Below are 26,270 nucleotides of genomic sequence, written 5' to 3' on the forward strand. Positions count from 1 at the left end.
GTTGTTATGTCCTCCTTTTCATTTCTGATTTTGTTAATTTGGATGTTCTTTCTCTGCCTTTTGATTAGTTTGGATAAGGGTTTGTCAATCTTGCTCATTTTCTCAAAGAACCAGCTCTTTGTCTCATTGATTCTTTGTATTGTTTTCTTTGTTTCTATTTTGTTGATTTCAACCCTCAATTTGATCATTTCCTGTCTTCGACTCCTCCTGGGTGAATCTGTTTCTTTTTGTTCTAGAGCTTTCAGATGTGCTGTTAATTCACTAATGTGAGCTTTCTCCATTTTCTTTATGTGGGCACTTAGCGCTATGAACTTTCCTCTAAGCACTGCTTTCATAGTGTCCCATATGTTTGAGTATGTTGTGTCTTTATTTTCATTGGATTCTAGGAAGAATTTAATTTCTTTATTTCTTCCCTGACACAGGGGTGTTTCAGTAGTTGACTTTTCAATTTCCATGAGTTTGTAGGCTTTCTAGGAGTAGAATTGTTGTTAAATTCTAGGTTTCCTCCCTGGTGATCCGATAAGACACAGGAGGTTACTCCAAATTTTTTTTTTGTATCTGTGGATGTTTGCTTTGTTACCGAGTATACGATCAATTTTAGAGAAGGTTCCATGAGGTGCTGAGAAGAAGGTATATTCTTTTGTGTTTGGGTGGAATGTTTTACTGATATCTTTTAAGTCCATTTGGGAGTGAGCTTAGGACTCAACTAGTACCTCTGAATGTGGTTGACAGTTGTATGGCTGGGACAGACTGAGGAACCACTGGCAGTGGTACTGGGGTTTATCTCTACTGCATGTACTGACTTTTTGGGATCCTATTCTTTTTTAATGCATGCCTTGCTCAGCCTGGATGTAGTGGGGAGGGCTTTGGACTTTCCACCAAGCCTTCCCCTCTCTTAGGATTGGAGGGTGTGGGGTAGGAGGGTGTGTGGTGGGAATGGGAGGCGGGGAGGGAGTGGGAATTTGGATTGTTATTTTTATAAAAACCTAATTAAAAAAAGAAAATTAAAAATGATAAATAGAAGTAGTTATCAGTATAAAGAATAATGATTACTACTACATTTAGTGTCTATTATAAATAAGACCCTGGTCTATTCTGTATCATGTGTTCTAGATAAACATTACTCTACTTTATATATAAGACTCAGATGAGTTGTTAGTTTCCCAAAGCAAGAACATATTCAGTAACAAAACCTCCATATCATATGCTTTTCCATTAAACCAAGCTGCGGATAGCTCAGTGGTTATTGAGTATACTGTTAAGTAATACAGAATTTGACAAGCTACAAAAGCACTAAATAAATGCTTGATAGAGAAATAAAAGGCATCAGTTTGGAAATAATGGAACCATTATGCCTTTCCAACATTTTTTAAAAATTCTTTAGTAGCAACTTTCAATGGAAAGAAGCAAAGCAAAACATTATCACATGACCCTCTCAGGCATCTATAGTGCAAAGTAGATCTATTAACCAATTTGTCCATTGTCCATCAAACAAGACACAAGAGTAGCAAGCAAGTACACCATTAAGCAAGGTGTTGTCAGGCATAGAAATAAGTAATAAATATAAATACAGGAGATTTATATTCAAAATTTTTAAATATTAATATATTTAATATTTTTGTCAAATTTCAGGAGAAAAGGAATGACTATGAAAGGATTAGACACAGTTAAGTTGAACTCTGAAAAGCGATAGGCTTTGAGGAACTGAAGATAAAGGATAACATTCCAGGGAACCCGGATGTCATTTAAAAATGACCAGAGCAATGCATAAGAGCTACTGTCACTTATTTTACAACTGATGGGAGGCATGTCTCTTTTCCTCTTATAATGCATATTGCTATATTGCTCTGTCCTATTTCCTTTAGGCTCTTCTGAGAGTCTTATTTTGGAAACTGGAGAATGGAGAATAACTATGTGACATGTTCCACTTGAGCAAAAATGTTAAATGTGAATCAGTGGTTATGTCTGATACTTGTATCTTTTCTGCAAAGCCCAGGTAGATGGTGTTTTAGGCAGCTGGACTGGAGTAGAATCTTAGTCATCTTGCAACTCATATGGATCTGGCAAGAAGGGCACATTTACTGTTCTAAGCCATTGAGAAATTGAGATGGTCCCTTCGTGGCACAGACCAGTGAAAACTGATTGATATAATAGCTTCTATGTCATAAATGAGATGTCCATAGGTATCTGGGTCTTCAATTTGATTCCATTGATCAACTTTCTGTTTTTATGTCAATTCCATGTGGTTCTTTTTACTATAACTCTGAAATTAGGAATTGTGAGACCTCCAGCTATTCTTTTGTTGTCCAGGATTATTTTAACTATCTTGGTTTTTTTTGTTTGTTTGTTTTTCCATAGGAAACTGAGAATTGTCCTTTCAAGAACTGTGAAAAGTTGTGTTGGAATTTCAATGGGAATTGCATTGACTCTGTAGACTTTTTTTTCATAGGATAGGCATTTTTTACTGTTGATCCTATTTGGTTGAGTATAGTTTTTTTAAGTATGTCATTAAGACTATCTGGAATTCCTGTGTCTATTGATAGTAGAATTACAGTAGACAGAAATTATCCATTGTAAACAAAACAAACAACAAAAAGTACATGTGCTCCTTCATTGCTAAGCTAGCTGCAAGCACAGAAGAATGCTCCAGAGCAATTCTTGAATTCAGGAAGACATTACAGAATAATTCTACCAGTAAATAAACATTCCAATATAGACTAGGATACCAAAACTATTTTGGGCGCTACTGAGAGTTGGAATAGCAAAGCTTCTGCAGAGTAAGATATACAATCTTGACTTTCAAAGTTTGAAACAATTTCAGTAATCGCAAATGGATTAAACATGGAAGGAAGCAGAATAAACTCAAAGAATAACTGGTTATTTAATGAAGGCAATTTGGGAGTTAAGAGCACCTGCTGCTCTTGCAGAGGAGCCAAGTTTGGTAACCAGTGCCCACTCCAGATAGCTCACAATTATCTGAAACTCAAGCTCCGGAAGATCAGATGGCCTCTTTTGGTCTCCATAGAACTCCTGATGCCGCACACAAAGCAGCACACACATATAAAAATTAGTCTTGCTGAGGACAGCATCTACACAAGCCAGGGAACATAAACATAGCAACTGGTATCTATATTCAGCCTTTTCCCCATGTTCTAGTGTCTTTAGTGTGGGAAGGTACTCTGAAGGCTACCAAAAAAGAAACATGAACACCAACAAAGCCACAAAGCCACCTACATTCTGTGTTGTCTGCAAGATATACTGCTACTATGACAATGGTGGCACAGAACTTGTGGGCATAGCTAAGCAATATCTGATTTGACTTAAAAGTCCACTCTATGAGGTAGAATCCTAACCGAACGCTGCTTGGGTAACCAAGAACCAGAGACTAGAAAGTGCAGAGAACTAGGGGAAAACCAAACACTACTGATTTAAAAAAAAGAAAAGAAAAAAAAGGTTTGGTAAAATGACTTCTAATTTTCTTCTGCTGTATTCATAGATCAGTGTCACATTCTGTCATCGTCAGAAAAACTTCCAGGAGCAGCAAACAGGAACAAATGCAGAGACCTGCAGTCCTGCAGTCAGACATTATGCAGGGAGAGCATCAAAATAGGATCTCTCCATCAAAATCCTCTCCACATAGCTCATGGAACCCACAGAGGAGAAGATAGAATGAGCGTAAGTGCCAGAGTTCACACTAGGAGAACAAGGCTCATGTGACCTCACAGAACCTGAAGCAAGCATAGGACCTAATGTATCTGCACCAAGTCCTCGGCATTTTTATTACAGCTTTTAGCTTAGGATTTTTATGGAATTCCTGAGTGTGAGAATGAGTGTGTCTCTAATTCTTGTCCCTGCTCTTAGAATATTTTTCCTTCTGTTTGGTTGTCTTGTCCAACTTTAATATGATGGCTTTATCTTTTTATATTTTATTTTGGCATGTTTGATTGTTATCGCTTTGAAGCTTGTTCTTTTCTCATGAGGAAATGAAATGGAGTGGATCTAGAGGGAAGAGGAGGTGGGGGAAGAATTGGGAGGAGAAGAGGGAGTAGAAATTATAATCAGGATATATTATATGAGAAAAGAATCTATTTTCAAAAAAGAAAAAAATCTATTCATCATTCTAAGATGAAACATATCTTGTATACCAAGTAGATACTAATGAGTAAAATACTCAAACATTTTTTGCTTGAAACAATTAAGAAATATATCTATTTATAAATATATATCTATACATATACATAAATAGAGTAATTCAGAAGCATAAAAATATTGTGCAGAGACACCTTGAAAATACTTAAAATCAAAAGTCAGTAATTACCTTCAAAATAGACAAACCATTTGAAATGTCACATCAATTAACATTAAAGTATAAAATGAAAGATAATGATAAAATAAGCAATTAAAGGTATTCGTTATGACTACGTGCCTGCCAAATAGTTCATGAAAATTGATAGAGTAACAGATTTTAATCTGTTTACTGCTTGTCATCCAATAAACTGTATTATATATGTGTATTCTATATATATATATATATGGAACCCAATAATAGACACAGTACCTCTAACTGGCATAGTCTGAACTTAGTATTTTGAAGCATTGCTTTCAAAATTCCACAGAACATTTAAAACACTGTTTTATACCTTCCGTAGTCAGACAATGTAGGAAGCATCTTATAATCACAGAAAACTATAAATTAGTTGTAGTTGATGCTCTGTCTCCACAAACTTACTTATTTAAAGCACATAGTCTTGGTTTGGTTTGGTTTGGTTTGGTTTTTTGAGACAAGGTTTCTCTGTGTATCCCTGTCTGACCTAGAAATCTCTTTGTAGACCAGGATAGCCTCAACTCAGAGATCTGCCTGCCTCCGCCTCCTGAGTGTAAAGTCATAGACTTATTGTTTCTCAGTATTATCTGGTTCTCTGTAGGGTTTTCTGAGGGCTGACCTGAGGGCAAAGCTATGCCCAAGTTCAAGTCTTAATTAGCAGTATTCAGTTTCAAAACATCCTTCCTGCTGTTGGATGGCACCCACAAATGATCCACACCCTGTACATATGAATCATCAACATTTTTAAAAAATGGAGAAAGTTATCAGAACATAACATTCAAATTAGCATAAGGTTCACAAATATTTGTAGTGGAAAACCCACCAAGTATTCAAAGCCATAGAACTCGAAAGGAATTTACAATTTCCCAGATCATAAAATGAAAGGCAACATCAGTTTTAAATGAAATTAGCATAATGCTGACTGTAACAATAGGCCAAAGAAGAAAATCACAACAAATCTCAGGACATTTGAGGGCAACTTCCAATTAAAACATAATGAGTGTAGTGCACTGAGATTTTGAAGTAAAATAATTAAAATCACTCAAGTGCTCAATAAAGTAAAAGGACAAACATTTTTAGATATTAAAGGATAAGCAGCTTAGCAGACGACTATCAGCTAAAAGAACAACTGTGTAAAAGCAACAACAGATGCTGAAAAGAATTGGGAATACAATTAAATTCCCAACAAAACTCAGTTGAACAGGGTTAGAAAGAATGGGGAAGGTGCTCCTGACCTGCGGCAGAAGCCTGGCAAGGGAATATAGACTTTCCCCGACACCCTTATCTCCCTTGTCATTCTGCAGGGGCTGCTTCACCCTGCGAAGCCCTCTCTCTTCCTATCCTATCCCAGCTTTCACCCAGGAACCCCTTCCCTTCCTCCCTCCTTTCCTTGGGGCCCAAAACAAATATAAAAAATACGTAGCCACAAACCCAGCCTTACAGAAAGTAGTAGAAGGAAAATCACAACCCAAGGAATCCAACATTGCTAACACTGCCTACAATAACTCAGACATCTAGCGACCTTTCACAAGCACATCTCAAAGAAGGGAAACACACACTCTACTACCGCCCCCCCCAAAAAAAAGGAAAAGGAAAATATCCGGAGTCAACAACCACTGGTCATTAGTATCACTTAATATCAATGGACTCAATTCACCTATAAAAAGGCACAGACTTAGAGATTGGATACGAAAATAGGATCCAACATTCTGCTGTTTACAAGAAACACACCTCAACCACAAAGACAGACATCTACTCAGAGTAAAGGGCTGGGAAAAGGTTTTCCAAGCAAATGGGCCTAAGAAACAAGTGGGTGTGGCCATTCAAATTTCTAAGAAAATTGACTTCAAACTAAAATCAATCAGAAGAGATGGAGATGGACATTTTTTACTCATAACAGGAACAATTCATCAGGAGGAAGTCTCAATCCTGAATATCTATGCCCCTAATATAAATGCACCCACATTTGTAAAAGAAACATTACTAGAACTCAAAGCACACATCAAACCCACACACTAATAGGAGATTTCAACGTTACTCTCTCACCAATGGACAGGTCAATCAGACAGAAACATAACAGAGAAATAAGAGAATTATTGGAGGTATTGAATCAAATGGACTTAACAGATATCTATAGAACATTCCTCCCAAATAGGAAAGAATTTACCTTCTTCTCTGTAGCTCATGGAACCTTCTTGAAAATTGACTTTGTTACTCAGTAACAAAACAAACTTCCACAGATACAAAAACTTATTAGTAACCACCTGTGTCTTGTCGGATCACCATAGATTAAAGTTAGAATTCAACAACAATGCTACCCCCAGGAAGCCTACAAACTCATGGAAGCTGAACAGTCAACTACTAAATCACCCCTGGGTCAAGGAAGAAATAAAGAAAGAAATTAAAGTTTTCCTTGAATTTAATGAAAGTAAAGACACAACATACTCAAACCTATGGGACACTATGAAAGCAGTGCTAAGAGGAAAGTTCATAGCACTAAGTACCCAATTAAAGAAAATGGAGAAAGCACACATTGGAGACTTAACAGTACACCTGAAAGCTCTAGAAAAAAAAAGAAGCAGATTCACCCAGGAGGAGTAGAAGACTGGAAATAATCAAACTGAGGGTTGAAATCAACAAAATAGAAACACAGAAAGCAATCCAAAGAATCAATGAAACGAAAAGCTGGTTCTTGAAGAAAATCAACAAGATTGACAAACCCCTAGCCAAACTAATCAAACGGCAAAGAGAGAACACACAAATTAATAAGATCAGAAAGGAAAAGGGGGACATAATCACAGACACAGAGGACATTCAGAGAATCATTAGATCCTACTACAAAAGCCTGTAGGCCACAAAATTGGAAAATGTAAAAGAAATGGACATTTTTTAGATAAGTACTATATACCAAAGTTGAACCAAGACCAGGTGAACAATCTAAATAGACCTGTTAGTTGCAAAGAATTAGAAGCTGTCATCAAAAATTTCCCTATCAAAAAAGCCCAGGACCAGATGGTTTCAATGCAGAATTCTACCAGAACTTCCAGGAAGAGCTAATACCTATACTCCTTAATGTATTTCACAATATAGAAACAGAAGAGTCATTGCCAAACTCTTTTTATGAAGCTAAAGTTACCCTGATACCAAAACCACACAAAGATACAACCAAGAAACAGAATTACAGGCCAATCTCACTCATGAACATCGACACAAAAATTCTCAATAAAATACTGGCAAACCGAATCCAAGAACACATTAGAAAAATTATCCATTATGATCAAGTAGGCTTCATCCCAGAGATGCAGGACTGGTTCAACATACGCAAATCTATCAATGTAATCCATCATATAAATAAACTGAAAGAAAAAAATTATATGATCATTTCATTGGTTGTTGAAAAATCATTTGACAAAATTCAACACCCCTTTATGATAAAGGTGTTGGAGAGATTGGGGATACAAGGATCGTACCTAAATATAATAAAAGCTATTTACAACAAGCCGACAGCTAACATCAAATTGAATGGAGAGAAACTCAAAGCCATTGTACTAAAATTAGGAACACGACAAGGCTGTCCACTCTCTCCATACCTCTTCAATATAGTGCTTGAAGTTCAAGCAATAGCAATAAGACAACATAAGGGGATGAAGGGGATTCCAACTGGAAAGGAAGAAGTTAAACTTTCATTATTTGCAGATGATATGATAGTGTATATAAACGACCCCAAGAACACTACCAAAGAACTCCTACAGCTGATAAACACCTTTAGTAACGTGGCAGGATACAAGATCAACTCCAAAAAATCAGTGGCCCTCCTATACACAAAGGATAAAGAAGCGGAGAGGGAAATCAGAGAAACATCACCTTTCACTATAGCCACAAATAGCATAAAATATCTTGGGGTTACTCTAACCAAGAAAGTGAAAGACCTATTTGACAAGAACTTTAAGTCTTTGAAGAAAGAAATTGAGGATACCAGAAAATGGAAAGATCTCCATTACTCTTGGATTGGGAGGATCAACATAGTAAAAATGGCAATTCTACCAAAAGCAATCTATAGATTCAATGAAATCCCCATCAAAATCCCATCAAAATTCTTCACAGATCTTGAGAGAACAATAATCAACTTTATATGGAAAAACAAAGAACCCAGGATAACCAAAACAGTCTTATACAATAAAGGAACTTTTGGAGGCATTGACATCCCTGACTTCAAACTCTATTACAGAGCTATAGTATTGAAAACAGTTTGGTATTGGCATAAGAACAGAGAAGTCAGCCTATGGAATCGAATAGAAGACCCAGATATTAGCCCACAAACCTATGAACACCTGATTTTCGACAAGGGAGCTAAAAGTATACAATGGAAGAAGGAAAGCATCTTTAACAAATGGTGCAGGCATAACTGGATGTCAATCTGTAGAAGAATGAAAGTAGATCCATAGCTATCACCATGCACAAAACTCAAGTCCAAATGGATTAAAGACATCAATATTAATCTGACCACACTGAACCTGATAGAAGAGAAAGTGGGAAGTAGTCTACAAGACATGGGCACAGGAGACCACTTCCTAGGTAGAACCCCAGTAGCACAGACAATAAGAGAAACAATGAATAAATGGGACCTTCTGATACTGAGAAACTTCTGTAAAGCAAAGGACATTGTCACTAAGACAAAAAGGCTACCTTCGGACTGGGAGAAGATCTTCATCAACCCCTCATCAGACAAAGGTCTGATCTCCAAAATATACAAAGAACTCAAGAAACTAGACACTAAAAGTCTAATTAACCCAATTTAAAAATGGAGTACTGAACTGAACAGAGAATTCTCAACAGAAGAACTTTGAATGGCCAAAAGACACTTAAGGTTATGCTCAACCTCCTTAGCAATCAGGGAAATGCAAATCAAAACAACTTTGAGATACCACCTTACACCTGTCAGAATAGCTAAAATCAAAAATACCAATGATAGCCTATGCTGGAGAGGATGTGGAGTGAGGGGAACACTCATCCATTGTTGGTGTGAATGCAAATTTGTGCAGCCACTGTGGAAATCAGTGTGGTGGTTTCTCAGGAAACTGGGAGTCAACCTACCTCAGGACCCAGCAATTCCACTCTTGGGAATATACCCAAGAAATGCCCTGTCATACTACAAAAGCATTTGTTCAACTATATTCATAGCGGCACTATTTGTAATAGCCAGAACCTGAAAACAACCTAGGTGCCCCTCAATAGAAGAATGGTTAAAGAAGGTGTGGAACATACACACATTAGAGTTTTACTCAGCGGTAAAAAACAATGACATCTTGAATTTTGCATGCAAATGAATGAAAATAGAAAACGCTTTACTGAGTAAGGTAACCCAGACCCAAAAAGAGGAATATGGTATGTACTCATTCATAAGTGGATTCTAGCCATAATTAAAGGTCTTTGAGCCTTTAATTCGTGATCCTAGAGAAGCTAAATAAGAAGGTGAACCTGAAGAAAATCATATAGTTATCCTCCTGGATATTGGAAGTAGACAAGATTGCTAGGCAAACTTGGTTGCACCGGTGGGGGGGGGCGTTGGATGTAAGGGGAGATGGGTAGAGAGAAGGGAGAAGGGGATTATTCAGGATAGCTTGGGGGAATGGGATGGGTGGCATGGAGGAAGGATGGATATGGGAGCAGGGAAGTAAATATCTCAACTAAGGGAGCCATTTTACAGTTTGCAAGAGACTTGATTCTAGAGGGGTTCCCAGGTTCAAGGAGAGGTCACCAGATTGTTCCCTGGGCAGCAGAGGAGAGGGTGCATGAACTGGCCTTGTCCCATAGCCATACTGATGAATATTTTGCATATCACCATAGAACCTTCATCAGGCGATTGAAGGAGATAGAGACAGAAACCCACATTGGAGCACTGGCCTTAGCTCCCTAGATCCAAATGAGGAGCAGAAGGAGGGAAAATGTGAACAAGGAAGTCAGGATCACGAGGGATGAGTCTACCCACTGAGATGGTGGGACTGATCTAATGGGAGCTCACCAAGGCCAGCTGGACAGGGAGTGATGGAGAATGTGATCAAAATGGACACTCTGAACGTGGCTGGCAATGAAGGCTGACTGAGAACCCAAGGACAATGGCACTGGGTTTTTATTCTACTTCATGGACTGATTTTGTGGAAGCCTGGTTTGTTTGGATGCTCACCTTTATAGACCTGTATGGAGGGGGGAGGACCTTGGATTTTCCACGGGACAGGGAACCCTGACTGCTCTTAAGACTAGAGAGGGAGGGAAAGGTGCGGAGGGGGAGGGAAAAGGGAGGCGGGGAAGAGGTGGAAATTTTTAATAAATAAATAAATTAATTTAAAAAATAAATATAATAATAATTAAAAAATAATTTAAAAAAACTGATTCGACAAGTAAAAAAAAAAAAAACTAGAATGGGGTCTATATTTACCACAGCCAAATAGCAAAAGTTATTCTGCATACAAAACATTAACACTGTCCGTTGAAGTTGGGAACTATACACGAACTTTCATCATGGTTATTATTTGCCCTAGTATTACATTGCCCTAGTATAGGAAATTCAACAAGAAGCAAAGTGTTGCTGTGTGTGGTGACTCACACCTCCCTCTCAGATCTTAGGGTATAGACACAGGAAGGTCAGGAGCGTAAGACCATCCTTGACCACTCAGTGAGTTGGAGGCCAGCCAGGGCAATGTGATATTCTATCTCAAAATACAAAAACATCACAGAAGTATAAGAACCATCATAAAGGATGTATCGATGTTATACCAATATACCTTAGAAATGGAAGTAACTTTGCAGAATGCTTTGTGTCTATGTGTGTGTGTGTGTGTGTGTGTGCACGCACACATCTTTAGCCTTAATAAAGATAGTAAAAATACAAGCATCAGATAAATATTGCAAAACCAATATTTATGTTTTATACTTAAGACCCAAAAATGTAAAGGTTGCAATTATATAACATATAAAATTGATTATAATGGATCTTCTAAGAAAAACCTGGGTTGTTATGATTAAGACTGTGCTATACTTTGAATACCACAAATGCCCACAAGTGGAGTATAATAATCAAGTTTTATTTTATTTTATGTGTGTATGGTTGTTTTGTCTGCATGCCTGTCTGTGCACCATGTGCGCGTCTGGTGCCAAACAAGGTCAAAAGGGGGTGTCAAATCTGGGTGCGCTGGAAGAGCAGCCAGTGCTCTGAACTGCTAATCCATCTCTCCTGTCCCTCATTTGTACTGAGTTATAGTTAGTGTTTTTCCGTGAGAAGTTTTCATGCACCTTTCATTTCCAATGACTACCCTCAACTTGTGTATCTCCTGGAGGAACATGGAAGATGAAAAGGAATGTAGAAATTTGGGGCATGACTACCTTAGAGTTCATGTAAGTTAAGTGTTAAAGAAACTTATTTCTTTATATTTAAAATAATCTACAAACAACCCATTTGTTTATATTTAAAATTAAAAATGAAATTGAAGTTGCATTTTTTTAAATATAAACATTAGAAGCTTTAGGTTAATGTTGAGATTCATGGTTCAAATTTTTAAATTATGTCAATAAGAGTTTTGGAGCAAAGGACTTTTTCTGATACTAATTTATGATTCAAATTTATGTCTTCTGTAGTTAATTCATATCACTTATTAGGTTGATAACATTTGTGCCTGGATGTACCTTTCAAACACACATATCGTGCATAGAACTTTATCTCGCCAGTTTACCTATGCAGGTATAGATTCCTTGAAATGTTAATGTCAGCAATGATAAGGCCTACCTTGTGATTAGAAACAAGTCCCTGTGAGCAATGGAGGACCAAGTGTGATCCACAACCTATTCTCCAATGTTGCTTGCAATTTCTAAGCAAAACAAGGCACCTCCATTTGTTCTTGAGTGGTTGACATCATTGTTTAGTGAGAAAATTATCAAGAAGAGTGCACATTTATTATTGGTGTGTGTGTGTGTGTGTGTGTGTGTATGCGATTTATATGCACATATTATCCCTAGAAGCTCTGAAATGTTGGAGATCATGATTTGACCTTTGGTCAGGGAGAGAGCATGGCTGAATATTTGAATTGAACTCATGCCCTTTGGGTTGTTATTTTTGTAACTTCTGCCTGCATTGCTTATTTAAAAATCAAAATTTAGTGTTATTATGAGAATTAACAATAAAGGTATCCTTGAGTATATTATCACTATATAATATTGATATACAATAATATAGAGTACTAGGGTCTCTAGTATAATAGTTGATAGCTTGGGGCTGGAGAGATGGCTCAGTGGTTAAGAGCACTAGCAGCTCTTCCAGAGGTCCTGAGTTCAATTCCCAGCAACCACATGGTAGCTCACAGCCATCTGTAATGAGATATGGTGCCCTCTTCTGGCATGTGGGTATACATGGAGGCAGAATGTTATATACATAATAAATAATTCTTTTTTAAAAAATAGTTGATAGCTTAACAAGACTCTCTAATATTTCCAAATCACTTTATATACTTATTCTTCAATAGAAAAGTTATGTATATGTATGTGTGTGTCGTGAATATATACATATATATCTCTATATGTATATAGTGTATATAGTGAATATATGCATATATACATATATTATATATATATCCTTTATTTCAGAAATATTTCAGGAAGCCATTTAAAGTTAAAAGCACTCTTTGAATTAGAACTGAAAGTGGAGACTACCAATACATCAAAATGATTAAGAGAAGTGTAATCGGGGACTTCCTGTAGCTCACAAGAATACACAAGTAGTTTGGAAATTTTAGGTATGATTGAAGTAGAAAAATACATAACAATAAAATTGATGTTCTTCTTTCTCTTACGAAAACAGAAAAGCCATGGATATTCTTTTGCCATATTTAATCAGACAATGGCAAATAAATTTATACTTGGTAAAGATTTCATTCCACAACCCTTACATTTATTGCTTTGCCAAAGATTTAAGCCATAAAATTTTTAATTTTTTTCCTTTATAGATTTGTTTTCATTTATGTTATAGATTGTGTAGTGTGTATGCCATATGTGTCTGTGTCTGCAGAGTCCAGAGGAGGACACTGAATATCCTGGAGCCAAAGTCATAGGTGGTTATGAGCAGCTTGGCATGGGTACTGGGAACTCAGGACCTCTGGCAGAGTGGCAGATGCTCCTAACTGCTGAAACATCTCTGCAACCTCCTTTCTCTAGAGTGCAGATTGTTGTCCCAAGATCTCACATTTCTCTAATTGGTACTCTGCAGCTTGACTTTTCTTCTCTTTATGTTGTTTTTAGAGGCAAATCATTTAGATGCTTTTACAAAATAGATCTGGTGTTGTAGGTATTGTCCATATGTTAATTTTCTGATAAGATGATAAACATGTCAATTGAACATTATACATTGGAATAAGCCATATGAAAACAAAATTATCTGGGTACCACTGGTAATGATTATATTTATTAATGTGATATTGTATCAACATATCACCCTGAGTCTTTTGAAATGCTAATTTGATTTTTTAAGATTTTTATAATCTTAAAATATGCCCAATGGTGCAATAGTGGCATTAATATATTAGGAATAACAAAGAACTGTTCGGTTGGACTTAAGTCTTCTACTCAGGAGATGAGAATTCATGTTTAGTACTAGATAGTCAGTCAAAGACTTGTGGGTGGAAAGATTACAGAGCCTACAAGAGAAGCCTACAGGTCCCATTTTGCTAAACTGACAAAACCTTCATCGGTCTTTTAAATATGTATCCTCATTCTCATCCCTCATCAATGAACTTTTATTTTGCAGAAGACAGCTTTTATAGGGAATGATAACTGTGAACTGTTCATCCTCATATGGGACATCTATAATATAATACCAATGCCCGAGGCTCAAGGAACAAAGTGAAAGGGCAGGAAGGCTGTAAGAGCCAAAGGACCAGGAAGACTATAATGAAAAGTAGCAAGGACAGTGTAACATGCCCTCTAAACACTATTTTTGCGTGCATAAAACTTGCACAAGATCACACCACTCAACATGTTAACAACGATGGGGGAAATCCCTATGCCCAGCTGAAGAGTTAAAGGCAGTTCATGACTGCTGAGGGTGGGAGAGTCAGTTTTCTTCTGGGATGATCTCATTGACAAACTGCCCATATCTTTGTGGTCATCAAAAAAACTCATGGTCAAAAAATTCATGTGTCCAATGTGTATTTGTATATGCATTTGTGTAAAACAATAATAATCATGGGAGTGTTTATTACTGTGATGCTCATCTCAAGGAGAGCAGAATCAATTTAAGAGCTCAGTCACTTTAAAAAATAACCTGTGCAGATTTCTCTGGCCAGGAGGATGGCTACCCTGGATTTAACTTCCTTTGTGTTTAGTGGCTCTTCTTGTAGGTTGGGTTCCACAGATTTGTTGTGACTGAAAATATAGTTTAGATGTCTGTTCTGTTTTTCCTTATTGCTTGTGGGCAGTTTTCAAGAAGAAAAATACCATTTTAAGTTAGTTTGAATCTTTTATTTTGTGTGCAGTATATGTGTTTGTGTGTGCATTATGTATGAATCATGTGCATACATGTGTGTGCATGTGAGGATGAAGGTTAGAGATTGCAAATGAGTGTCTTTCTTCATCCCTAGCCACCTTAATTTTTGAAACAGGGTCTCGCTATGAGCCTGAAGATCACCAGTTCAGATACGACTGGCTGGACAGTAAGACGTAGGGATCCTCCTGTCTCTTCCTCTGCGACACTGGGGTTACAGATATGTACCCTAACACATGAGTTTTATGTGGGTATTAGGGATCCAAACTCAAGTTCTCATGATTGTCCAACGAACCCATATATTCCTTATATTTTAAGCTATAATTGTACCGACAGAAATTTATGGTGCATATTGATTTATATGAACATTTTTTATTTATTTGCGGTTTATGAATGTGATAGTAGTCACTAATAATTTTCTAACATTTAAGTTTCACATTTTCCATCTAAGTATTTAATTAGCTTCAGTTGATTTCTATGAGAAAAGATGTATATGGTTTCATTTCCTGGAATGTGAATATCTAATTTATACTACACTATTTATGGAGAACCCTACCCACTCCCAGTGTGTACCCTTAGTAATTTGTTAATAATCAACTGCCTGTACCATGTATGATGACACATACCTTTAACTCTTCTTGCCTAGTGCCTGAGTTTCCCTTCCAACACCCATGTAGGAGCTCACAGATATCTACAGTGCCAGTTCCAGAAGATCCATCACCTTCATTTGCCTTTTGTGAGTACCAGACATACACATGGTGCCTTGCCCACACACAGACACACACACACACACACACATGAGCAAACAAGTCATATGCATAAAATAAAGTCTCTTTTAAAAAGAAGCAGTATGTGAGGAAGAAGCTTTCGGTGCCAGGGACCACCATTGTGCCATGGTAGAACTGAAGAAGTCGCCACCACGTGACACTTTGGTCCAGTTTGCCACTTACATGTTTACCTGCCTGTTTTTAGCCTTTGATAAGCTTTTCTGCCTTGTTTGCTTTCTGGTAGGAAGCTCCAATAAATCTTTTTGGCACATCACTTGTGTTTTCTTTGGTCTCTCAACAACTTACCCTACTCACCCACCACCCCCTGCCTAGCACATCAGTCTTTATTGATTTTCCTCTCTTTTGTCCACCCATTATTGAAAGAAGAGTATTTTAAACGCCTGAGTACAGTCATGGATTGGTCTATTGAAAAATTCATTTTGAATACTGGTGAAAAGATTGGAAGTCATGATTGTATGTTGTCAAAAAATATAACAAACAATTTAAATTATTTCTTTAAAATATGCTCTGATGTATATTGTGTATTTGCCTTTATTCTGGGAGTTTTCCTTATATTTTACAGGAATGTGTCACTTCATGTTTTCACACTGAAGAAAAAGCACCTATACTTCAACTGTCTTCTAAAAATGTCAGATAATCTATAAATCCATATCAATTACACTTGACAATCTGGTTTCCATGCAAACTACTTGTTTTATCTGGTCAAGGTATAGTGTGATTGCTGGCTGACATGGTGACAAAATTTCTATTATGCCATTGATATACAGTTTAAAGCAATTGTCGTGAATAATAAGCTTTCAAATAATCTCAAATTCTTCACACATGAAAAATTCATAAGTACATTTGCATTAACCTAGTTCTCGTTCTATTTAGTAATAATCGCATGGAAGAAGCACATGAGGCCTCATGTCTTAGATTATATACCAGCTCTAATACCTTAGGAGACCCTTTTTTTTTTTCATTGAAAGAACATAGCAGGGAAAGAGAGAAATTAAAAACAGAGATCCTGTCTGATTTCCATGGAGTATTAGTTCATATACAGGGCTTTTGGGTAGATCTAATATCAGGGCGAATAAAGAGAAAGTACAAGCATTTACTTAATTTTTTAATATATGACAGTCTTTACAGGTAAAGTCTAAGGTGTAGGGGATTATACAAACATAGATAGGCAGAGCTAAAGCAAGGGCAGGTTTTCTGAGATAGCAGCTTCTTGTTCCCAGGTGACGTTGCGAGGAAAGATGGGAATGCACAAGACTGGTATCCAAACGGGACCCATAAAGGAAAGGGAGAATCCAAAAGTCCTATAATCTAGCCTAGGCACCATTCATTTAACTGTCTCCAAGCCTTAGTATTCTCATTTAGAAAGTCATTGCTTTCCCTTTCTCTGCTTCTTGATCTGCTGTTTTCGTTGGTCATTCAGCCCTTTTGCCAGCGAATAAGCTCAGTAAACCTCTAGACAACCAACACCACACCTGTTAAAAGTTAATAACCAAGCATGATGCTTTTTAGGCTATTTATAATAAATCTGGGAATGGTTGACAGAGCAAGTAGCTGTTGGTTCTAGGACAGTAAGTAAATTCTAGGAGTATCACTCAGAGATATATGGAGGGCAGATGTGGAAGGGAGAGAAGGATTGCGCCAAGGAGTTTATTTATTCAGATCAATTGTACCCAGGTTACCACTCTCTAGATGTCAAGAGTATTTTCTAGCCCCTTTTATGTAACAAACATTCCTTCCAAGAAAATCTTTATAATGGCATAGTATGGAGGCAAAGAAAACCCAAATAGCCTATTCTGGTTATAACATTCGTTAAAGCATTTTAGCTTTAAATAATCAGCGTGCTGGTTTATCATATTTTGAGATATTTTAAACTCCTTTGGAATTGTGTTTTCTTCTAAAGAAAGTGTCTGTACACGAACACACATGGACATGAAGGGTATTGCCTTAGCTGGCATAAGCCGAGCAGGGAAACAATTACCACCTGCATGTCCACACTCAAAGGTGGGATTCCAAAATCTTACATTCGTGGATTTTGGGAGCATAAGGACGGGCATTAGATACGGAGGAAGGTGGTAGAGGAGGATGTTGGGACTGGTTGGGAATACAATGGAGCCAGAGAATAGGCTCTGAATGTCCACAGGACAGTAGGGGAAACATAACTAAAAACAATGTGTTGTACACAGAAGAGGCTTCAATGCTCCCATCCTAAAGAATGTTTATTGACTTGCTATAAGTAAAAACACCTCATCATACCTCCTAAGGACATACAAATGTGTGGAAATGGAAATTTTAAAACTACAAAGCAGAATTTGTTTGTTGCTTTTCTCGTTGTTTGATGAAATATCTGCTAAAGATAACTTAAGGAAGGAAGGCTTTGTCTCGGCTGGCAGCTTGAGCAGATGCAATCTACTAAGGCAGGGAATGCATGGCAGCAGGTGCATGGGTGTCTGGCCACACTGATGCCAATGTCAGGAAGCAGAAAGATAGGAATGGTGGTGCTCAACTCGCTCAGTTGTCTTTGTTTTTTCCTTTTGATTCAGTTTGGAACCTAGATCCGTGGAATGATGCCACCCTACATTCAAGGTGGGTCTTCCATTCTAATGTAAACCACTTTGGAAAAACCCACACCGACAGGCCTAGAGGTGCGCCTCTCAGGTTGCTCTCAACCCCATCAAATTGCCAGTGAAAGTTAGCCGTCAGAGCTTCGCTCCCGTGACACTGCATAACCTCTTTAAATTACAACACGCCACCCCAGTTTCCTCAAGTCTCACTCTCCTTGCCCAATACCGTGACCTTAGTTCCAGCTCTAAAGGTCCCACTCTGCCACCTAGAGCACGCATAGGATTTCTCTTGAGCCGCCTCCGCTCTGCTCATGCAGCTGTCCTCATTGGTCATACCATCTTCCTGGAAGATTCAACACCCGGAGCTTCTCACAGCAGCCTTTCGGGGATTCCTTCTTGTGAGAAATCCACCCCCGCCACACGTTTCCTGGCTACGACCACTTTCTGAAACCTTGGTGCGATCCTCTATGACCCTGTACCTCTTGGATGTTGCTTGCCGGATAAACGAGCATCGTGTGGATGATGCTTTGGCATGACGCTGCCAACTTGATATGTTGTCTGGGCTCCCTTCTATCATAGTTGCAGTGGCTTCGGAGATCCTTGGTAGCTGAACCTGAGAAAATACTTTCCCAGACCGTCGGAACCTCTCCAGGAGCATTCTGAATATATGATCTCATCTTTCAGCTGCATTTGCATTCTTACGATTGGAGCTTACTGTGAGTGGAGTCTATTGTCCTGGTGCAGAGCATGAAATTTGTTTTTAGTGGGATGGATAGCAATTACAGCTGACTCCTTCCACCTGGGTAACAATTACAGCTGACTCCTCCCACCGATTTCCCTGCACCAGTCGTCTGCGTGAGTTACATTTCCCATCGCTATGGGAAAAAATAGCCAGCGAAAGCAATTTAGGGAAGCAAGGGTTTGTTTTGGCTCAGGATTTTAGGTGATGCAGTTCAACGTGGCGGGAAATGTGTGGCCGCAGGAACATAAAACAGCTCGTCACATGCCACTGTCAGGGCAGAGAGATTCAGGAGGAACGCTCAGTTCATGGTTTTACTCAATTCAGGACCCCAGCCCATGAGCTGGTGGCGCTGTAGAAATTCAAAAGGTGCCCCTCTTCCTTTCCCTTCCCCAAGTTAAACCTGTCTGAAAATGTCCCAGTAGACATCCTCAGAGGTGTGTCTCCCTGAGGATTCTGAATCCAGCCAGGTTAACAACGAAGGTTAATCGTCCCATGAATCTGTAAGTAAAGATGAGAGACTGTATTTTTTTAACCCACAGAGCTACTTTAGATTTACAAAAGTTACATATTGATGTCAAAAGAGAAAAGTAAATTGAAATGCTATTCCTGAAGGAATAATATTCAGAGATTGAATTTTTACATATAAATTTATAAACTCAAACTATATCCCAGTTGTGTCTAAGCAATGGGAGAGTGAATTATATGTCTTTAGTTTTCTTTTTAAAAAACCTGCCTGTTCTCATATAATTAAATAAAACAAACATTTGTGAAAACAAAAATCTAAATTAAATAGCTCAAGATTCTGAATGAAAATCACAGGAAACAAAAGCCTTCTGTGAAACTAAATGTCACATTTTATTTTATGAGATTATAGAAGCATTTCTTTTTAAGCTTATTTTAGTGTGCATGAAATGCTTAGAGCTCAGTCTCACAAGGTGACGATGGCATTGGATGAACAATAGGACCAACGAAATTCTAATGTTTTCATTGCTCAGTGAACTCTTTGCTCTTGCAGAGCTGTGGGCTTCTGGAGACAGCTTGTGTAAGTTGTGTGTATCATCTGTGCAATGATACTAGTCTTGAAGCTGACATTATCATGCAGCCTTCCAAACCATAAGTCCAATGCTGGTTTCCTGGGTGCAATGTTGTCCTTATCATTCTGAATATTAAACAAGGAATTCACTAAATGTCTATCAAGAGTTCATCTAGTAAATCTGATGAAGTCTAAAGAATAACACATACTTAAATATAACGTAATTATTCTCACTAAGCTACTTTAAAAAATAACACAGTACTTAAATATGTTTCAAGTATTGAGTGACACAATTTTAGTCTATGTCTCAAGCATATTTCTTAAGGTTGCTTATTGATTATACTGTGTAATTCATAAGGACTGCTGCATAATTGCAAAATGGATCTTGAAACAAATCAAACACACATTTTGGGGTTCTTAGAAAAATCTTTTATTCCTTTGCCAGACACTATCATGTTGTCTGTGATACTCTGCAACAAGTTACCATATGAAGTTAAAGTAGCATTGGAATCACAAACGTGCTCAACTGGAGGACATAGCTCAAGGTTAATCATATACTTGGTTTATTAACTCTAATAATCAGAGTTCTCTGGTAAGTCCAACATAGATGGCAAATCTAGACAGGATAACCAACTCCAGTCCCTTCTACCAATGAATGAACCCATTGCTGGAAGCCCAGGAGCAGGAATTTGGATGTGCTCCATACTTTCAGAGGAAGAAAAGATTCTGGCCACACCATGTCAAAGTCCTCACCCTCAAATCCTCAGTCACTTCAGTCACTGTCTACCTAGAAACGAAGGGCAGTCAGGGCAAGTCTTCCCTTGTGGGGTTAAGAATGGGTCCTTGATTAAAGGCATGTTCCACCTTCGAGGCCAGCCTGATCAAAATCCTTCCTCTAGTGACTTCATTCTGCTAGTGAGTTCCAGGACAGCTAGGGCTGCTACACAGAGAATTTCTGTCACAGAAAAGCATGGTTCCTTGAAAGATTTCCTTCTTCTAAAGGTCATAAAATGAGTGGAATGTGCAGAAGAGGCTCATGGAAGACTGAAGGCGTTGTTTCTTTTCTTCTCAGCAGCTCAACAGCTGTTTGCTTTACTATGATAAAAACCCTTAGCCAAACAACTCCAGAGGAGGAAAGATTTCTCTGAACTCATGATTTTACAGAGGTCAGGCCATAGCTGTTTGGGCAGAAATTATGTTGGCAGGATTGTGTGCTAAAAGACAGCTGCTCCTGTCATGGCAGACACAGGGAAGTGGAAACTCGAAGGGCAGGTATAACCTTCAAGATTCCTCCTCTCGTGACTTAATTCTGCTAGCTAAGTTCCACTTTCGAAAGGTTTCAGTCTCTCAATGTAGCATCATTTTCTGGGTGACATGAATCTGTGGGACACATCCCATATTCACATATAGTGTTTTGCCGCCAGCTCCAAATGGCCCATGACCATCAAGAATTTCAACATGATTCAGTTCTATATTTAGAATTTCTGTTGACTATGGTGATGAGTTGCTGTCTATCCCTACAAATGAAAAGGGGAGTTCTATACTTTCAATGTGCAGTGGAACACAGTAAATAGCTTCATTCCAAAAGAGACACGTGTTTCCCAGAAAGGAGGAATGGGAACAAAATGAGACGAAAGCACAGAAGGGAGAATATTACACCTGTAGCCCTTTGTTCAGCAGTCAGGGAACATGGTAACATGGTATCATGATGTCATTCCAATGTCCTTGGGCAGCCCTGATCCTATGGGCCATTTGCAATCCACATGGTCTCTCTCTCTCTCTCTCTCTCTCTCTCTCTCTCTCTCTCTCTTTCTCTCTCTCTCTCTCTTTCTCTCTATCTCACTCTCTCGGGATAGCTTCATACAGTGTCTTCATTTTCCTTGGCAGATATCCCATGTTCATGACGTCTCTATTATCACGTGTCATCCATTGTTCATTAACTTCCACCCTTACAGCTTGTTCACTTTGTTTGTAGTCGCTTTTCTTCTCTTACTTATCATGAAGGAAAAACCACAGCAGTGTCACTAGTCCGCATCACAGATCAAGACCTAGGATTGAATGAGAGCTGGGCAATGCAACCTTTCTTTTTTAATGGAATCTATTTTGTCTTTTAACTTTCCATGTGAGAATTTCGTGCAGTGTATTTTCATAATATCCTTTCCTATCCCCTATCTCTTCCCCCTTCCCAGACCTCTTCCTCCCGACACACCTAACTTCATATTCTTTCTCTGTTTAAAAAAAAAGCAAAAAAGAAATGAAGGAAGGAAGGAAGGAAGGAAGGAAGGAAGGAAGGAAGGAAGGAAGGAAAAAGCCACTAAACATGCAACCCGATTTGTGCGGGTCATCTACTCGTGAGGGTGGTGCCTGCCCTAGGTGTGACTGAGGGATCCAGCATCACTCCGCCAAAGGACAGTGATTTGCCTTCTCACCACACCTATCATTTGTGAAGAGAATCTAAGTCAAGAGTGTGACTCTGTGCCCACTTCCTGTCCTTCACATTGGGATTTTTGTCTGGCTTGATTTGTGCTGGCCTTGTGCATGCTGTCACAGTATCTGTGAGTACATATGTGCTTATGTGCCCTGCTGCGTCTGGAAAATGATGTTTCTTAAAACCATCTACCACCTCTGGTTCTTAAAATCTTTCCACCCCCTCTGCCACATATAAAGCCCTTATTGTAGCCCATTCAAGGCTGAGTACTCCGAAATCTCTCACTCTCTGCATGCTGCCCAGTTGTGGGTTTTGTGTTGATTACCATCTACTGTAAGAAGTAGTTTCTCTGATGAGGGTTGAGCAGTGCATTCATCTACGGGCATAGCAATGTGTAGCTAGGAGTTATTTTATTATTATGTTCATTTCACAGAATAATAGTAAGATTTCCTCTGGGCCTATGACCTATTTAATATCATATTCTTGTCCTCCTTAATAGTATCAGATATAGGTTGCTTCTCTGGAGTGGGCCTTAAATCCAATGATAAGGAAACAGTTGGTTCCTCCTTCATCTTACGTCACTGTAGCTCTAGTAGCCATACGTATCTGTCAGTCAGGTTGTTACTGTAGATGATTTTTCTCCTCCAGTAAGGTGTAGAGTATCATCTAGCATTATAAAAGCTAACTAGTGGGGTAGAGCTACCAGTAGAGGACCAGCTAGGTTTCTCCATGTTCTGTGCCATGGAAAGGTGGTGTCTTCCGCAATATGGTCTGTCGGGTTATAGAGCAGTGACTCTCAACCTTCCTAATGTCGTGACACTGTAATCTAGTTCCTCATGTTGGGGTGTCCCCAACCATAAAATTATTTTCGTTGCTACTTCAAAACTGTAATTTTGCTACTGTTATGAATCATCATGTAAGTAACTGATATTTCTGGTGGTCTTAGGCAATCCCTGTGAGAGGGTCATTCGACCTCCTCCCCCAAAGGATCACGACCCACAGGTTGAGAACCATTGTTGTAGAATGTAACTAATAACATTGACACTAGCCTATAGTGTTTTGAGGGATATATAGAGCCCCTTTGGCCAACAACTCTAAAAGATGTAACCAATTCCTGGTACTGCGTGCTTCACAGTATTTAGTTGGGGTTTTATCTTCACTGCTTAGATGTTTTTGTTTTTATTTTTACCATTGTATGTGCTGTTAACTTCAGCATCATCTAGTATCATTTCTTTCCTTAATTTCTTGGGAAGTCTAACATGCCATTTTTATTGGTCAGTTTTTCTTTCTTTTCTTCCTATTTCCATGTTTCTTCCTTTTCCTACCTGGCTAGTCGAAACCATTGAGTCCAAACTCAAGATTCTTAGAGACTAGTCTCAGACTCTCCTTGATGCTGTTCTTTCTCCTAATTGTTTAAAATGATAAACACTTGAAAAGCAGAGGTTAAAATAGCTCTAATAGAATCAGCTAACTGTGATGGAAACCGTGTTTTAGGACCACTATTGTTCTCCTGAGCTAAAATGGATTAGCCATTTGTGGTGGGCTCCTTAGTTATTATGATCTCGTGATTCCCATAATAGAGTTGCACACTGCAGTTTCTTCACCCTAGGTAAAAATATGAAAATAAATTCACCAATTAATTTTAATGATGATTAATAACAGCAGTTAGGGAGTTTTGGCTGAAGTACAGTGAACTGCATCTCAAACTAGGTTAAAATAATGATGTTTATCCTAAATAAAAGCAATCCAGAGGCAAGGCAATCCTGAGGATTGGATGAAGACAATTTCATGAAGAAGCCAGGGCTTGTTATTTTTCAGCTCTGCCTTCTTTTCAAGCCAGGTGGGTGACTTCCTCAGGGTATAGACAGGGCCTGAAGTTCCTGAAAACATTCAAAATAGGTCATCATTTTTCTGCATATTCTTTTTAACTTGAAAGAGATTATATTCAAGAAACTCCTTATGGGTTCTTTTCTTTTTTCTTTTCTTTTCTTTTTTTTTGAGGGGGGAGGGAGAGTTTTAGACAGGGCTTCTATGAAGCTTTGGAGCTTTGGAACTCGCTCAGTAGACCAGGCTGGCCTCAAACTTACAGAGTTCTTCCTGCCTCTGCCTCCCAAGTGCTGGGATTAAAGGTGTGTGCCACCACTGCCCAGTGGGTTATTTTTTTTATATTTTGTTGGTCAACACTTGTCTCAGCTTGCTTCTCCTAGCTGTGATAAAACAGTAACAAAGACCGACTTAGAGGAAGAATGGTTTGTTTTATCTTACACTTCCAAGTAACAGTCTGTCCTTGAGAGAAATTGGGATTGAAATCTTGGAGGCAGGAACTGAAGCAGAGGCCATGGAGGAATGCTGCTCACTGGCTTGCTCCTCACTTTGCTAATCTTGCTTTCTTCTACAACTCAGGACAACTATTTCAGGGGTGGTACAAACCCACAGCGGGCTGTGCCCCTCCACACCAATCATTCATCAAGAACATTTCCCAGAGATAGGTCCCCAGGCCAATCTGGAGGCATTTTGTCAGTTAGGATTCCCTCTTCCCAGGTGACTCGAATTTGTATCAAGCTGGAAAGAAAGGAACCAGCTCACCTCTGGAAGACTTTCATTACCAAGCCATTCACTGACAAGGAGGATGGTTTATCAACATCTGTCCTACTATAATTACTAAGGAAAATAACTAGAGGTGACGTCAGCACTGAAACCAGCGTATCACAAAACAAAACAAAGCAAAAAACAACACCCACTACATTGAAATAAATTGAAGACATCTGATGAGGTAAATCAAAATGTTATTGATGGTTATTTTCCAGATGTCCCAAAAATATCTATAAAAAGCAAGAGTGGAAATACAGAACTACTGCTTCGAATGTAACACATATTCCTAAACTCTAACACATCTTCAGAAAAAGGTGCCAATCTGCTGGGTCCCAAGTCACCCCATGTTTAGTAAATTCGACTGATTCAATTTTATCTGACCTCGTTCATCCCTTGCTTCTTCTCACCATAGCTCTTTCCATCACTAAGGGTGATGCGTAAGTAAAACTGCTCTCAACACAGAGTGCTTTCCATTTAAGATTGTTGGGAAAAAATACATTATGAATAATATTGATTTTTTTTAACCTCAAGTCAAGTGACAGGAAAGCTTAACCCAGATTCATCTTCTCTTCACACTCCTCATAAATCTCTGATGTGCCAATATTCTATATTTGAATGCTTTGTGCACATTAGCAATATTGTGAAATCATACTGTATTGTGACAAGGCACTAAATTTATTTCAGAGAGGGTCCATTTTATCACTATATGCACTATGAATAATAAAGTAGCTATTGATTCTAATGACAGATTATTATAACATTAATAAGTTAGCTGAAGCAAGATCTTATTTCAGTCAAAATTGGAGAGTTCCTAAAGAAAAGGAAAGGAGCTTCCGTGGTAGAATTCTTTATGTTATAATGATGCTGTTCGTCATAGTTATGTGCTCTCATAGTGTGTAAAGAATATTGATTCAGAAAGATAAGGATCAGAAAGATATGTTCGTTATCTGTAGTCTAGACATGGTGGTTTAAAATTTGTGTGTGTGTGTGTGTGTGTGTGCGCGCGCGCATGTGTGATGCATGTGCAGGTGCCCATAGAGGCAATGAGAAAGCATCCCTAGTGCTGGAGTTACAGGCAATTGTGAGTCACATGGTTTGAGTTCTGGAACTGGACCCTCTGCAAGAGCAGCAAATACTCTTAACTTCTGAGCCATCTCACCAGTCCTAGTCATGCCTACTTAACTATTTAAGACTTATTAATAAAAATAGAGACAAAGTTTGAAGATTCAAACTCAAAGAAAAATACTTACATAAATTCCTCATTAGTTCTGACAGGC

The sequence above is a fragment of the Myodes glareolus genome, chromosome 13 (genome assembly GCF_982192425.1).
Source record: "Myodes glareolus chromosome 13, mMyoGla1.1, whole genome shotgun sequence".
Taxonomy (NCBI): Eukaryota; Metazoa; Chordata; class Mammalia; order Rodentia; family Cricetidae; genus Myodes; species Myodes glareolus.